This window comes from Ovis aries, chromosome 7, assembly GCF_016772045.2.
Source record: "Ovis aries strain OAR_USU_Benz2616 breed Rambouillet chromosome 7, ARS-UI_Ramb_v3.0, whole genome shotgun sequence".
NCBI classification, from domain to species: Eukaryota; Metazoa; Chordata; class Mammalia; order Artiodactyla; family Bovidae; genus Ovis; species Ovis aries.
The window spans coordinates 48,466,153-48,483,700 of NC_056060.1; the positions used below are offsets into that span (position 1 = coordinate 48,466,153).

A 17,548-nucleotide genomic window follows, 5' to 3' on the forward strand; every position below is an offset into this window, starting at 1 on the left:
GAGTACTGAAACAGTTATACAAAGAGACATATTCCATGTGTGGCGGCATCCTGCCAGTCTGATACTGCAAACATTGCTTTTGAGAATGCTTGCCAGTGGGCCAGCCAAGGCACAGCAGGCTGCAGGAGCAGGGGACTGTGGTTTAATACATATTCACAATGTGTCCTAATCTCCTGTGAGGAATTCTGAGTGCCCACTGGATAGTATGTGTCCCTGTTAATAGCAGGGTGGGCAACTCCAAGGGAAACAAACATACTAAAATACTGTAATCAAATTCCTAGGGCATGGTTTCCCTAGCTCAGCAATTAGAGATTTCCCTTTGGAAATGTTATCCACACGAAAGTCCTCAAATCAAAAATACTGTGCTAGATGAGGAAGTGGTTACAGATAGATCTCTAGTCATTCCAGAAGTGTATTTATGTAGTGTGTGTGTGTGTCCATATTTTTGTGCACACTCACATGCACCACACATTAAATGTAAAACCCCAGCATATGAATGAGACAGGAAGATAGAGCAATGCTGTGCCCGCCTGTCTGTGCATGAAGAAATGGTCCATTCCAAGGTTAGACTTCTCTGAAGGCTCTTTTAGCTTGGGTCCTGATCATATGCGTAAATAGGCTTTTCACCAAGTGGATGACTAATTCATTCATCTTGATTGATAATTAGAACCGACAAAGAACAGATCAACACAAATCACAAGGGCAAAAACATCTGGGACTCAGTTTAATGAGAATTCCCCCAAACCTCTTTAGTGATAATTGCATTGCAAGCACCAAATAGCTTTCACAGTTGTTTTTGCAAATGATACAAATTAGCACCCAAAATCTGAAAAGTGTACTGACTGGAAAAACGTTGGGGAATTTAGCAGGGCCCTCAGTAACTTGGCCAAATATATGTATTAACCTGGATACACTCTGGCAAATAAATTTGGGGCTTCTTGCTGCAAAATGTTAAGACTCCCAAATCCTACTGCTGTTTGCACTTGGAACTCCCAGGTGGGCAAGTTCATCTATGAGGCAGTTTTCTCCTTTCCTCACAGAAGCCTTTACCAATCTCACACAAATACCTTGAGAATTTTAAAATTTCTGAGATGCTCAAAATCTGCCGTTTAAATCTTTTTCCTTGTTAGAAAATGTAGATACTACACAAACAATTTGAAGGTTTTATGGGTACTTCGTTACCTTATAAGTCAAGGAAATCTGTAGTAAGTTGTAACAATTACATATCTTATTGGGGCTAAACAATGAGAAGAGATTTTTCAAATCTCTTGTTTTGGTTTATTTTCTTCTTTCACCTCTTGTTTTGGTTTACTTTCTTCTTCCAGCACTTCTATGTGAACCCAGCAAAAATCCAAGAGTAGGTGCTCATTGTGCAAATTCTGCCAGGGGAAGTTTCAGACAAATTCATTATGCCAAGCTGGAGTAGGAAGGTTTCTTTAAACAACAACAACAAAAAGTTGTCATCAAATGTGGAGTGATGAAAGAACGATGCCTTTCTCACTGCATAGACTGTTCCATCTCTCTTTTTGCTTAGCCCTGTCTCCTTTTTCAAGACTTTACTGGCAGCCACATACCAGGAAGGCTGGGTGTTCCAACATGAACCACATTTGCTTATACTACTCTTTAGCACTCAGCCCCAGAGAAGGCAATGGCATCCCACTCCAGTACTCTTGCCTGGAAAATCCCATGGATGGAGTAGCCTGGTGGGCTGCAGTCCATGGGGTCGCTAAGAGTTGGACATGACTGAGCGACTTCACTTTCACTTTTCAGTTTCATGCATTGGAGAAGGAAATGGCAACCCACTCTAGTGTTCTTGCCTGGAGAATCCCAGGGACGGGGGAGCCTGGTGGGCTGCCGTCTATGGGGTCACACAGAGTCAGACATGACTGAAGCGACTTAGCAGCAGCAGCAGCACTCAGCCCATTTTAACTCTACTTTTTCCTTTGTGCCTCCTATGCTTAAGAGATGCTCAATAACGTGTGTGTTAACGCAGCAGTCCCCAAGCTTTTTGGCACCAAGGACTGATTCTGTGAAAGACAATTTTTCCATGGAAGGAGAGGGGATGGTTTCGGGATGATTCGCATAAGGTGCACACAGCCTAGATTCGTCATAGGCGCAATTCACCACAGTAGGGTTTCCACTCCTGTGAGAATCTATTGCTGCCCCTGATGTGACAGGAGGTGGAGCTGAGTGGCAATGCCAGGGATAGGGAGCTGGGGAGTGGCTGTTTATACAGATGAAGCTCTGCTCACTTGCCTGCCGCTCACCTCCTGCTGTGCAGCCCGGTTCCTAACAAGCCATGACTGGTACTAGTCCATAGCCTGGGGGTTAGGGACCCCTATGTTAACAGAACCCCACCTTTTTGAGTCTCTATCCTTTGTACAAAGCATTTCCACATGCATTTTTCCCATGTAGAAAAGCTCCCAGGTCATCAAGGTGGGAGGATTTGATGAAGCAATGGGAACATTCACTTGCTGTGAATCCACTGAACAGAAAAAATGTTGCAGCTCAGAGAGATTGAATGACCTCCCCCAAAGTCATGCACCCACTAAGATGCAGTTAGAACTTCCAAGGAAGCTTCGATGGCTACTGGAATGATAGAGATTAAATCAGAATCATTTAAAAACAAAAACAAGGCTCTTCCTGTCTCTTGGAAGTTTCCAGCTGTATTAATGGAAGGATTTGAGATGAATGCATTTTAGGCTCCTCATCTTTTACCTCTGGGGAATTTGTAGAAAATTAAGCTCCTATTGAAACATAGTAATCAAGCCCCACTGGTGATGGTTCCAACCGCCTTGTCAGGAATAGTGAGAAATGAGTACTAAATACCCACAGTGTATATCTGCAAAACCTTCCAAGAGACTTAGGGACTCAGAGTCATTTTACAGAAGAATAGGAGCAGACAAATTACGTTGTAATTTTCAATCAATCCCCTTTCCCACAATCATAGTAATTTGCTTCAAGTGAAACCGAGTTAAAGTAAAAATAATTTAGAACAATATTCAACAGGGAAAATGTCATTTAAAGGGAGTATGAATATTAAAGATAGCTGGAATGGGAGGGAGAGTTTCCCTGGTGGCTCAGATGGTAAAGAATCCGCCTGCAATGCGGGAGACCTGAGCTCAATCCCTGGGTTGGGAAGATCTCCTGGAGGAGGGCGTGGCAACCCACTTCAGTATTCTTGCCTGGAGAATTTCCACGGACAGAGGACCTGGCCAGCTGCAGTCCATGGGGTCACAAACTGAGCAACTAAGCACAGTCCTGATTCTGCCCTAAAGACTCTTGAGAAGGCAGTTAGGACCTCACATTTGTAGCGAAGTCTCTGGCTCTTTTTCTTCTTCTTCAATACCTACTGAACCCCATATCTAATTCCTTGTTGGTCTAATGTCTTTGGATCTAGTATATGAAGTGACTTCTATAAGCAGGGAACAGCCATTTTGAAATTGATATGAAATTGTAAATGACAGGTTATGAAATGGACTTTAAAGTGGCTTTGTTGGAAATAATATCTGTACTAACTGTCCCATAATAACAGAATAGGGATGGGAAGACTCTGGCCACATCCAGCTGCCACTTGATTGTGTGCAGCCTGTGAATTAAGCATTGTCAGAACCTTAAGTGATTGAAAAAAATCAAGAGTATTTCATGAAATCCAAATGTTAGCAGCCATAAAGAGTTTTAGAATACAATAAAAATCCCAAACTAGATGAAAGCATTCCTTGGGCAGTATGAAGCCCTATAGACCTGATAAATGGATACTTTACAGATAAATTCAACATTTTGTTTGGGACAACAAAGGACCACACCCTTTTTCTAAGCTGGTAGACTTTTTTTTTTTTAATGTTAATTCAGTTATTCACAGGCTACTTCCTTGCTCCTACTCCTAGCCCCTGTCTCAGCATTCATTGCACTGTAAAAAATTGTGACTAGCTGGCCCAGTTTGGGTATTTAACCATATTGTTGTCTTTTCCCTTCACAATTTGATAACTTATTTGTAGCACCACTTTCCTAACACAGTTTTTAATCCAAGTGAAACATTCCGACTAATGGAATCCCAAAATACTCAAATAATAATTACATTAAAATATATATATCAAGCAAAGGTGTGGAAAATTCCGAAGAGATGCCATTAATAGTGGCTCAGTAGTGAGAAGCAATCTGGGTAAATACAGTCTACAAAAAATTACCTTCCCACCTAGTTTCTCTCTCATTTAAAATATAACAGGGGGATTTTTTTTTCTTTTTTTTTTTTGGCTTTGAAAATTTTTTTGGCCATGCTGTGCAGCACATTGTGGGATCTTAGTTCCCTGACCAGAGATGGAGCCCATAACCCCCTGCACTGGGAGCATGGAGTCTTAACCACTGAATTGCCAGAAAAATCCCCAAGGAGAAATCTTAAATAGAAAGACTGTCTTATTCAACTGGGAATCTACTGAATTTAGCACTTAGAATGAATTTATTTGGGGGCTTTTAAAGGGAATTTTTATCTTGTCAAATTCAGTGTGTTAAAAAACTAGTAAAAAGTGAAGAAATAATTTGCATCACACAGTGTGTGCTACATCTTCAGAATTCCATGTTGTGAATATAAGTAGACATGTTTGCTTTAAAGAGTCAATTACTGTATTCAAATTTGTTTCAAGAAAGGTTTAAAATATCCCTTAATGGGCAAGGCTTGAAATATTAAAAATAACATGAAACTAAAATATGGGCAACTGTCAATATTAGGGTTATTTGAGCCAGCTCATTTAAAAAGGGAAATGACAAATAATTCCTTTTATAATCATCTTCAAAACATAACCACTGTATGGTGTTAGAATTGGTTGAGAAGAAGCAGGGAAGGGGGGGCGGGGTGTCTCTTAGTTTGGTCAATTTTGTGATTACAACAGCACATTTCCAAAACATTCCCTAGAACCTTCACAGGCCTTTCTCTTGAAAACTTAAAACTGCTGTATTTCATGACAAAATCCTATATGTATGGGTTTTTATTATTAACTCTAGGTTTGAATTAGAATTCCCTATCTTACAGCTTGGAGCTAAACTCTGTTTACAAAACAGTATTTACACTTGACTAATTTTGCAGATCAAACTAATTAAATCAATTAAACTGGTGATTAACCAAATGAAGGCTGATTGCAAAAATTAGTGGGTTTATTTTGGAGGACTGGAAGTAAGCTAATTACTGCAGTGATTACTTGAACCTGGAGTACTCTAAATGTGGTATAAATTGAAACCTCATAGTGAATTAGACTGGGAATTCATTACAGTTTAAAGCACTGTTAATACTATTCAGTCTGTTCCTCCTTGGGGAAAATTTCCTCTTTCTGTGTTTCGTATATGATAAACAATCACTTGGGTTATGTGCTTTTTGTGGTGGAATCCAGTAAAATGGGGGACACTGAAGAAAAGGTATTTACTTTAGAATGATATTCAGCAGTGCCTTTCAAACGTGAACGGCCATTCGAATCACTTGAGGATATTCTGCAAGGAGGATTATGATTCAATATATTGGGGGTGCAGGTGGGGGTTGAAAAAGTAACATGGGGGCATGAAGTGGGAGATGTGAGTTTATGTGCCTGTATGTAGATGGGTAGATGAATATACATAACATCTAAGGATTTGCCTATCAAGTTCCCAGGTGATGTTGATGCTGCAGCTTCTTGGACCACACTTTGAAACAATAAGTGCATACATTGAAATGGACATATGAACTGTCAGGCTTAGATTTGATGCTTCAGGATGCTATATGGACCAAGCTATCATTGTCTTCCTTGTTGATGACAACTGTCCCAGTCTTTCTGGACATGCCTGAGCATCATCTGACTTCAGGAATGGCCACTCCTGATGGGCCCTCATCGAGTGGTCTTTCTCATGGTCTTCTCATGCCAGCTTGCTGGTAACAGTGTTTATGCGCATGCATAACACACTCTACTAATTGGTTTTTAAAGCATAGCATTTTAACAAAATGTGAACACAGCTGAGTGTGTGGTCTACATCTTGCTGATTTAAGTATCACTGAGCTTTCAGTTCTCTGTTTTACCTTAGTTTTAGGTTTATGAGATGATATTTACAATAATAAAAGAAAGACTTGAGTTCTTTTAAAGAAGCAGTTAAATCTAAGAGAGAGATGTTGGTTTTATACAAAATTTAAAAGGAAGCAAGCAGCTTCCTTTTGCAGCCCAACTGGAGGATAGGCATATCTTTGTTTTCAGTGTTGCATCTACTTTTGATATTGAGGGGAAAAGTTAATTTTCTCAGTTAATCAATGAACCTGTCTTGACATTTGGTTTCCTGCACGTTGTAGTTCATAGCAAGAAACACCTTATCTCTATAGGAAACCGCACAACCTTTAGCGATGACTGTTATTCATTGCCACTTGATAAGGAGTGTCCCCTGTGTGCCAGGAGCTAGAGAGTGCAAACTTGAATAAATTAAGACCACAAATGGTGTTTTAATAAGGACAGAGCTCTCTGAAAGGGAAGGCACTTCTGAAGAGTTTCCATCTGGTGAAAGAACAACAGTTAAATGACTATAAGAAACAGTTCTATGTTAGGAATAGATTGTTCAGGGCTTTGATAAATTGCCCCAGTGTTAATCAGAAACACTTTTGGTTGCAGCTCTTGTTGAAATGCCTCTTAGATTTTTTTTTGTATTACAGTCTTGTGGAAATACTTGATATTTTTCCTGATGCTTGAGATATGTGCAACCTGCCTACTTCTTACTCCCATTGTGAACTAGCATCTCATCTTGGAACCTGTGGGTGGAGATGAAGAAGGTGTAGGAGATTGAACTGAATCTTTATAGATCCCAGGGAAAAAAGGAAAATGAAAGTGTTAGTCACTCAGTTGTGTCCAATTCTTTACAACCCCATGGTCTGTAGGCCTCCAATCTCCTCTGTCCGTGGGATTCTCCAGGCAGGAATACTGGAGTGGGTAGCCGTTCCCTTCTCCAGGGGATCTTCCTGACCCAGGGATCGAAGCAAGATCTTATGCATTGCAGGTAAAGATGGCTCTTTACCATCTGAGTCACTAGGGAAGCCTGTAGATCTCAGGGACATGGCTTTAAACTCTAAACACTCACTTGATATAAGCTTATCTGAGTGGCTTCTTTCTTGTAAAACTTAAGTGTAGTAAACAAAAATTATAGGCCAAAATTTTTCATTGAGTAAGGTTTTTATGATGGCAAACTTTGTAGATTTTGTCAAGTTGAATTAAATGTTAATTGAATTAATTGAAGATGTTTGGTATAAAAATAGAAGGGTTTTCTTGTCTTATTAAACAAAGATGATCAGAATATTTCCATTAGTTACCAATTGATAGTCTAAAGAAATACTAATTATGGGAGATGGTAAAAGCAAATAATCAGCAGAGAGACTGTGAAGGTGACACTTGCCTCAGTGAACTTCGTGCATGTTTGGATGTTATCTGCTGACCTGGAGTGGATCTAGCTCTGGGTAAAAGATGACAGTAACTGAAACAATTCAATACACGCTGGTATCTAGGTGTGTCTGTACATAGTCTGCTACATATGCATGGGAATTCTGATATCTGTTACAGGACTGGGAAGTAAGCTCATTATTTTACAATAAATGTCAGTCTGTTTAGGCTGTTATAACAAAATGTCAGAGACCGAGTGATTTTACAAAAACTATGCCTTAGTTTCTCACAATTCTGAAAGCTGGAAAACCCAGATTTAGGCACCAGCAGACCCTATGTGTGGTGAGAGCCCCCTTGCTCCTTGATGGCTGCCTTGTTTTGTTGTAACTTCACATATTGGAAGGGGCAAGGGCTTTCTCATCCCACTTTGCTTGGGATGAGAAGCAAGGCAAGGGCTTTCTCATCCCACTAATCCCATTTGTGAGGGCTCTGCTTTCCTGACATAATCTCCTCCCAAAGGCCCCACCTCCTAATACCGTCACCTTGAGGGTTTGGATTTCAACACATGAGATTGGAGGTGAGGACACAGCAAAAAAGTCTAATTAGTTGCCTAGAGGTCAGACTACACACACATCTGTCCGGAGCATCCATTCCCTGTAGGAAAAGCTAAGAGAGTCTTGCTTATGAGGAGCTGCTGATGTCAAAGAGAACTTCTCAGTGCTCTGAGTGCTGAGTAGGAGGTACTCTTACCTCACCAAGGAGGGCTTCCCTCTGCCTTCCATGGATGGGCACTGTCCCTCCAGGAGTCTTCTTTTTAAAATGTCCTATGGTTTTCCTAATCCCCTCTCTATATCCTTCTTCCTCCTAACAGAATGCTATGATATTGATTTGGTATGACTTATGGAATTATATGGAGTTGGAAATGGCAACCCATTCCAGTGTTCTTGCCTGGAGAATCCCGTGGACAGAGGAGCGCAGACCATGGGGTTGTAAAGAATTGGATACAACTGAGTGACTAACACTTTCACTTTCCTTTTTTTCCCACTTTCCTATAGTCCACAGGGTCATGAAGAGTCAGATGGGACTGAGCGACCGAGTGTATAGAATTATGACCCCATCTCTGGTCCAGCTTTAAGAAATGCATCCCAGATACCTTGACTGAATTTTGGAACTTCCTAAACCCAGGCTCCTTGTTAGCTGCCACAGCTAGTCACACATTATGTATAGACAAGCCCTTGGAGAAGCAGTTTCCTATTTGTCATCTCTGTGTGTGATCCCACAAGTAAAAGTACTTTTAATGATTCACGTGTGAAGTCAGGGGGTGGAGAACTTTTCCCAGTGCAGTTTACTTATTTAAGTATTTTTGGCTACGCTGGGTCTTCGTTGCTGCTCGGCTTTTCTCTGGATGCGGTGCGCCAGCTTCTCACTGCGGTGGCTTCTCTTGCTGCAGAGCAAAGGCTCTAGGTGTGCAGGCTTCTGCAGTTGCAGCATGTGGGCTCAATGGTTGTGGCTCTCCAATTCTAGAGCGCAGGCTCGGTAGTTTTGATACTCAGTCCTAGTCACTTTGTGGCATGTGGAATCTTCCTGGGCCAGGGATCTAACTCACGTCCCCTGCATTAGCAGGTGGATTCTTAACCGCTGGACCACCAGGGAAGTCCTTCCTAGTGTAATTTCATCTCCCCTTTTCTATCGCTTATTAAAAGGGCATCCCTTCAGGTATTGGAATTACAGATTTCTCTGCATACGTCTAACAGACGTTGTGGCATGAGAAGCGTCCAGTTGTGGAGATGTGATTCCCATGTCATTTTACAGAGTGTGTCTTTGCTTTGTGGAGTTACTCACCAATGTCCATTTGTCTCGTCTTTCTTGCAGACATAAACTCAAGTTTATTTAGGTGTCTGCTTCTCAGGGAATGTGACTACAGTTCAAGGATAAACCCTGTTTAAGCTAACCCAAGATTTGTAATGTCATTTCCATTCCCAGTGATTAGTTGAAAGGAAGGCATGTGGCTGAGTTCTAGCCACTACAAACCTAGTGGAAATCTGCTTTGGGCTTTCAGAAATGATGCCTTGTCTTACAAAGAGACATGAGGAAGAACTGGCCCACTTCTTCCTGCAGAAATGATCCTGTATCTGCTGGCCCACGAAGGGAGCCAATATGAGGGCAAAGCTGACATGTTGCTATTAGCAGAGGGAAAAGATGGAGAGGAGCCATTTCTTCATTACAACCCCGAGCTGCTGGTGGAGCTACTCCACTCAGAACTTCCTCATCAGTAAAGCATTTCCTCTTTTATTAAGCCATTTGAGGTAAGATCTCTGTTGCTACTGCTGTTGCTAAGTCGCTTCAGTCTTATCCGACTCTGTGCAACCCCATAGATGACAGCCCACTAGGCTCCTCTGTCCCTGGGATTCTCCAGGCAAGAATACTGGAGAAGGATCTCTGTTAGGTTTAGCTAAAAGCAACACAAAATTTTGTCTCTTTCTGTGTTTGTACTGGATGAGCATTGGAACTTTTATCTTTCCTACTGATTCCATTTCTCTTTCTCAGACAACTAAATGACTTCAGTAAATGAATCCAAGACTTTGTAGATACACAGAACCATACCAGAATTCTCTTAGAGTCAGCCAAGATGATCCTTCGCCAAGATGCATGTGGGCATGCTCAGTCATGTCCTACTCTTTGAGACCCTAGGGACTGTAGCCCACTGGGCTCCTCTGTCCATGGGATTTTCCAGACAAGAATATTGGAGTGTTGAAAAATCTTTCCCCCAAAGCTTCTTATTGACTCAATTCCTGGGAAAACTTTTCCCATGAAAGCTGAGTGGACTGAGCCACAGATACCATGTCAGTCCTCTGCTGCAAAAATTTCAGGTGAAGGATAAATTTATCTCAGCTAGTTACAGACTGTCACCTTTACTGCCCCAGTTTGGAGTTATTTAATAACAAGCCTACTTAAGATTTCAATCAAGTTACTTTTCCATATCTGTGAATTTTTGCTGGGGGCGGCATTCAAAATGTTAAGCCAACTTGCATCTGATTATATGATTATTTCAAAAAGTAAACACTCAGGTATTGAGTCATTAGTATAGGATATTAACGCAAAACAGGTAAATAACACAATGTAAATTGGAGAGAAATGGGTATATCCATAGATTAAAATACAAGGAGACTTGTAATTTATTAATGAACTGTATAGTAACCTACAGTGGAAGTATTTAACATTAAAGAATGAAGTCTCCTTTAACCTGGCAGTTGGAGGGATGCTCTTCTGAATATTCTTTGGGGATCTGATTTACATAGGATAATCAATGCATTGGCCCAACTTGTAGTGAAAGGGATTAATTTACATTTTAATATTGTATGGTGTCAAGTGTGAAAAGAAGTAAAGAGAAATCCTCTTTCTTTGGGACCTTGAGGAATTCTGACATGAGCTTTTGAAAGATTTCACGTAACAGCTTTCCCATAGACACGTTTGTCAAACAGTCTTGAACACCTGATAAGAGAGAGGCATCAGGCATCCTGTAAGATGCTGGGGAGTTTGTGAAAATGAGTCAGACTTAGATTCTGTTCCCAAGAGGAGCTTTGGTAAGACATTAACTTAAGACAGTGACAGAGAAAAAGAAAAGTGACTCTAAGATTTGGTATCTGGAGAACAATGAGGAGAGTGATGCTGCAAGGAAAATGGAAAAACAAGGAGGGGATTCTGTTAAATGAACTTAGATTTCAGGATGTCTCAGCCGTGGTAGAAAAGGTGTGTAGAGATGTTTCACATAACTGGATATTATCACTCCACTGGAATTCCCAATTCTATGCAGTACTTTGATTCCATTTACTTTAACACATTTTCTCTGCATTAATAACTGGGCCATCCTTAACAGGCGATGCCACCTCGACTCGATGGACATGAGTTTGAGTAAGTTCCAGGAGTTGGTGATGGACAGGGAAGCCTGGCATACTGCAGCCCATGGAATCACAAGAGAGTCAGACACGACTGAGCGACTGAACTGAGCTGAACTGAACTGATCCTTAACAGGCAAGCCTTTTAGTTTGGAAAGTCCTTGTGATTACATGCTAATAACATCTTATAAGTGTGGAGGGGGAACTTTTCAAATCAAAACTGGAAAGGAAACACTCAGCAGATCATTTTGCTTGACGTTTGTCAGGGCCAGTCCTGAACACGACATTGGGAAGTGCAGCCCAGAAGGAAGAGCACAGTCTGGGGAAGCAGAAGGGGTGAGTTCCGTTTCCGACAGTGACCCCTGAACGGGTCATTTTCTTCACTCCATGTTTCTCCTCTGTAAAGGTAGATTTAGCGAGTTAACGCCAAAGACTCTTTCCATGATTTCTGTAATATCTTAGGGTATTGTTCACACCATAGTTCTATATTGCCCTTCCCACTCACCTCCTCATATGTATTTAGGCACTCAGTCGTGTCCAACTCTTTGCAGTCCCATGGTCTGTGGACCACCAGGCTCCTCTGTACATGAGGATTCTCCAGGCAAGAATACTGGAGTGGGTTGCCATGCCCTCCTCCAGGGGATCTTCCCAACCCAGGGATAAAACCCAAGTATCCCACATTGTATTGGACTCTTTACTATCTGAGCCACCTGGGAAGCCTCCTCAGAGGCGTTCAATAAAAATCTGTACAACTGTTTAGTGTCCTAAAGCATAGTCATTATTTCCACATTTATTCCTTTCTGAACCCCAGCTGGTTGCACTATTGAGGAAATTTGGGTACATAAAGATTTAGTGGCTGGTACCCCAATTTCCTCATCGATAATGAGGTGTATATCAAAGCCAGGACATGTGCCAGCAGAACCCAGGGCCCCTCTGTCCCCCGTTACCTCGCTCCCTCACACACATGCCAGCAGAACCCAGGGCCCCTCTGTCTCCCGTTACCTAGCTCCCTCACACACATGCACAAACTCCGCACCACAGCCACCCCACAGGCTTTAGGCTCATGTTGGCCCACTTGAGTGGCCCTTTTGTGGAGGAGGGGAGGGGAGGTTGCTCAGTGAGCAGCTTGCAGGATCTTAGTCCCCAGTCAGGGATTGAACCCAGGCCCACAACACTGACAGCACTGAGTCCAAGCCACTGGACCTCCAGGAAACTCCCTTGAGTGGACTTTAATAGGGGGCACTTATAAAGATATTACTAGACTTTTAGATTACAAATAGAAAGCTTTTTAAAAAACTATTTATTTTGAAGTAATTTTCTGTCTACAGAAAAGTTGCAAAGATATACCCAGCTTTCCCTAATGTTAACATCTTACATAACCATGGTTCATTTGTCAAAACTAAGAAAGTAACATTAGCACAGTGTTATGAACTAGTCTACAGACTTGGTTTGGATTTTACTGGTTTGAAATCTTAATGAGCAAATTATTCTCATAGTGAAGCAGCCACAGGCTTGACAAGAGAGGGAGGTCTGATGAGAAAATCAGTGGCCAATTCCAAATAGTGAGGTGTGTAAACTACACACCAAATAGCAGACCTAAGACACTTTTTGGATCCTGTCTTTTATGGACAAGATACAATCACCAGCCATCATTTTTTTAAGCGCAACCCTTTCCTGGAAGATATTGCAGTATTATTCAAAATGTGCCAAAGTGGGCAGGAGATCCCAAGAGTAATTGTGAGTTATGAGGTCATGGGGACCTCATTGCAAACTATTTGCAAAACTTAATTGGGGTAATAAATAAACTAAGCATGTAAATTAGATTGAAGCCTACAGTGTGAATTAGATGGCGGCCATTAGCTTGTATAGTCAAAATGCCTTCTTCCTGTTCGGAATATTTGCTGAGTTGAACTATTAATCGAGGAAGCATTAAATTCAAATATCTTAAAATTTCACAATGAAAATAACTTGGAAATAAAACCATTTAATGAGGTCCTTTCTGGACAAGATATGAACTCTATTTTTTTATAAGTAGATATTTTGGCCCTTTTCAAATAGAAGATGGTCTGGCATTCATATTTGAGTCCACTTGCCTCTCTCCCGCATCCCAGGGTGTGGATTCATCTTAATCAGGGTTCTTCAAAGCGAATGCAGAAGAAGAAAAAGAAAGCTCAAAAGGAAAGAAATAGGAAGCCACTTGAAATTGTTGGAAACAAACAGATCTGTAGGCTGAAATGGGACTGTCCCTCTCTTTTTTAAGCCAGGTGGTTAAAAATAACTTCACATCTGATATTCCTTTCTCACATATCTGAAGAATGAATAAAGGGGCCTTTTGCAGGTAAATATAAATATAAAAAAGAAGAGACACCAAAGCGCCCAAACACTGCATATAATCATCCAGCCCAAGTCAAGCCTTGCAGCAGCTTTTTTTTTCCTTCAAGCAGTTGATTGAATGAATACAAATGCCTCTCTGTTGTCACTTGGGATGCCACTTGATATATCCCATTTTCTAGACTCTAATTATTCCATTTGTAGACATGAATGCCATTTAGATGTGAGCTAATTCAGCATGGTAACTCAATTAGATTTGTACCGACTTGGATTTATGAAACATCAATGGGTTCTTGGTGAGACCAATGGGACTGCAGGCGATTCATCCCGAAGTCTCACCGACACAGCCTCTCAGGAGCTCAATTAAACACGCCAGCCACAAGGATGTTTTTTAGCTGGAATGTCTCACAATTAAAATAAAAGAGATTTCTGTGTTCCTTGGCACGCATGGCCCAGCAGAACAGAAAGACCTGTGATAACGCAGGCTGAAATTTTCCTTTAGGTTGTATATTATCCACATGAAAGGAGGCTGTTTTGCTCTGCTGGGCTTCAGAGCACCTGCATGGCTGCACTCTGCATGTATGGCCTCAGTGGTTGACCCATGTGGCAAAGATCGTAGAGTTTCATCACGCCTCACATTCAAGGGCACTCGATAAATGTTGGTTGAACTAAATTGCTAAGTTCGTCATAGAGCCTGTATGTGCATCTTGGTTCTGAGAGGCAGACACCAAATACCAAACTAGATTTGAAAAAAACATGTAAAATTGCAAAGTAATAAAAAATGATGCTGTCTATAGTTTTAACATGAGATGTGGCCCATGGTCAGAAGATGGGGGTGAAGGTTGGAAACCAGGACTATCCCCTTGTAAAAAATATTCTTTTTAGTGAAATGATTGTACTGTATGATTCAGGTTTAGGAATTCAGGCAAGCCCCTGCGTGTCACCTGCCTGTGCCTGGCAGAGATTTGCCATGCAGTGTCCTCTTCACCAAGAAATGTTTCATGATTAAAGGCTTTTACCAGTTCTAAACGCAGGGCCCGGCACAGAGGGCGACCTTGGAAATATTGTGTGAATTAATGAAATAATGTAATAGATGTGAACTCATTTCGTCAATGATGTAGAACTTCAGTAATGTCTGTTGTCATTTTCCTAAATCAAATCATGGACAAGAGAGACAATTTCATTTGTTTTTCCAAGACCTGGATGAAGGAAACATCATGGGGAAAGAATTTCCATTTTGTTGTGTCTTCCCCTCTCAATTTAATACCCTGATGTTTATTTCCACTGTGAGATTATTAGAATAGTAGTAGTAGTAACAGTAGTAGTAGTACTTAGTTAAGTAGTGTAAATCACATTTGCTCGCATGTCATAAATTTCAAAATGCATATCCTATGACGTTTCATCCTGATAACACTCATGCAGAATAGGCATTATTACCCATTTTATAGCTGACAAAACTGGTCAAAAGAGGTTGTTTGAATTACCTAAGGCCACATAGCTCAATCCCAGTGAAACTGGTATTGCAACCTATCTCTTCCTATTAAATCTTTCTCCTGTGGGATCGCAGAAAGAGCATGGGTTACATGAGAAAAATGTTACTGTTTTACTTTCTTGTTCTGTCATTTTGAATCTTCTAAGCAGTGATAGAAAGATACATTTTGCCTCATCACATGATGAATCTGAGTGGCATTCTTGAATTTGATTTGGGTAAAGTTTCCAAAATGTGATCCTGAAAACTAATCCTTGAGCGTGTCTGATGGTACTGGCATAGCAAGGCATGTGGGATTGTAGCTCCTCGACCAGAGATCGAACCTGCACCGCCTGCGTCGGAAGGTGAAGTCTTAACCACTCTACCTCTAGGCAAGTCCCGGGGAAATTTATTGAAAATACTGATTTCAGGGCCTTTCCCTACCTGAAAGATTCTGATTCCACATTCTCAGGTATTACTCAGAAATCTGTCCTTGTTGCAAGTACCAGGTACCTGTGGTCCTAATACCATATTTTGAAAAACAAGAGCAATGGGACAAAGACATTGCTAGCAGTTCTCGACCTTTGCTGGTATCAAAATTGTCTACCAAATCAGCATTTTCAGGGATGTGGCTGGCAAAGTACATGTTGACATTGGGTGTTTCTGATGTCCCCTTAAGCAGTGTTTCTCAGTCTTTACTGTATAGATGAATCAGGGATTTTCTTAAGCCCCAGGTTCTGATTTGGCAGGGTTAAGGTAGGGCCTGAAATTCTGCAAGTCCAGCACAGTCTCCGGTGCCACTGCTGCTTCTGGTCACTTTCAGCAGCGAGACACTGAAGGCTGAGAACCACCTGGGTATTCAGTTTGCATATTTTAAGACTGTGCCCTTCCGCATGCACAGCAAGCATGAAAGGACCTTCTGTTTCTAATAGGATTTGTGTGTGCTAATATTTCTCATTTTGTCCTGGGCTATGCAGAGTTCATCTTCAAAAGGCTCAGAGAGAACACAGTCTAGTTCCTAAAGATTGGCACACACATCTTCACATTTTCCACCTAACTAAACTTCCAGGCTTTGGGTCTTATTTAGACTCTGAAAAAACAAAGGAAAGTGATCAGGATCCTTTAGAGAGCTCACCCTTAGGGTGACCAACTGTCCTGATTTGCCCAGAACTGTCCTGGTTCAAGCACTGGAAGTATGACCCTAGCAGCCATACTTTCTGGAGGAAAAAAGACTTGTAACACCAATAGCTTTAACAAAAGTTCACAAGTACAGGTAGGAAACCAGCTAATTCAGCCTGAGGGCTCAGGAAAAGACAGGTTAGAGGAGGCCTCTTGGAGGCTTCACCGGGTTGGGGGCTGAAGATGAAAGCGGAGGGGGCATTGAAAGGCCAGGGAAAAAGGATGTGCGGAAGTACAGAGAAATGCAGGGAGGCGAAAGACCCTAGCTTCTCAGAGCCCTCATCTGTTCTGAATGCAATCCTGTTTTAATTCAATATGGTGATGAAAAATTCTTCCTCCTGCGTAAAGCTCTTTGGGGAGAGAAGAAAGCCCCATCCTGCAGCTATAAGAACATTCTTCTTTTCTCATAGCCAATTCTTTTGTTATTTTAGAAATGAATAATTTTCATGATTCGTTCATGGATGTTTTTCTCTGGCCATATTTCTTGGCCTGGTTTTGGTTTATTCACGCATTCAGCAAGTATTTCTCCTATACTTTCTATGTACCAGAACAGTTCTAAGCACATCCAGTGTATCAGCAAGCAAACACCCCTGCCCTCAGGGAATATACATTCTAGAACAGAAAATAGACAATAAGCAGTAAGAATTTTAAAAGTAAATTATGTCTGCTGGCAGGTCAAAAAGATACCAGCAGGTAGAAATAATTAAGAGTATAACTTTGTACAAGCGGTCAGGAAAAACCTTTCTGATTCAATGATGTTGAGCAGAGGGCTGAAGGAAGTGAATGACCATCCAGGTGTCTGGGGGAGGATGTTTTATGCTGAAGAAATTGCAGTGCAAAGGTCCTGCAGGCACTTGACATTTGCAAGGACCAATAAGGAGACGAATGGATTCAGAGTAGAGTAAACGAGGCAGCTGAGTGCAGGAGGAAGAGAGGTTGAGAGGTGGATACATGGGGACTAGATAAGGAGTGACACTGAGTGAGATGGGAGCCCTTTTGGAGGTGATCTGGGCAGAGGAGGAACATGAACTAAAATATTTTTAAAGCATCACTTTGCTTCTAGTGAGAAGTGACTGTAGGGTAAGTGTACAAGTAGGCAGATTGGGGATGAAGCTACCCTAGGCAAGAGATGATGATGAGTCTGTCAAAAGTGGACTCAGGGCAGTGGTAAGGTGGGGCTCTCTGTGTCTACTGATTCCCCTCACAGTCACTCCCTTCAGTGGTCCAGGGAACTTTTCCAACTACCTGTGTGGTCTAGGCGGATCTCTCCACCCACTTGGCTCCTCCCTTGCATCATTTAT

General features: G+C 41.5%; 1 long non-coding RNA gene across 1 annotated transcript in view; it reads left to right on the forward strand.

Moving 5' to 3' along the window:
* Positions 1 to 17,548, forward strand: part of LOC105610560 (uncharacterized) — an 80,801-nt gene that overhangs the window by 41,364 nt on the left and 21,889 nt on the right. Inside the window, exon 2 of the long non-coding RNA XR_001434923.4 lies at positions 11,251 to 11,605. This is a non-coding gene — a long non-coding RNA (uncharacterized LOC105610560). The remainder of the gene's footprint in view (positions 1 to 11,250; positions 11,606 to 17,548) is intronic.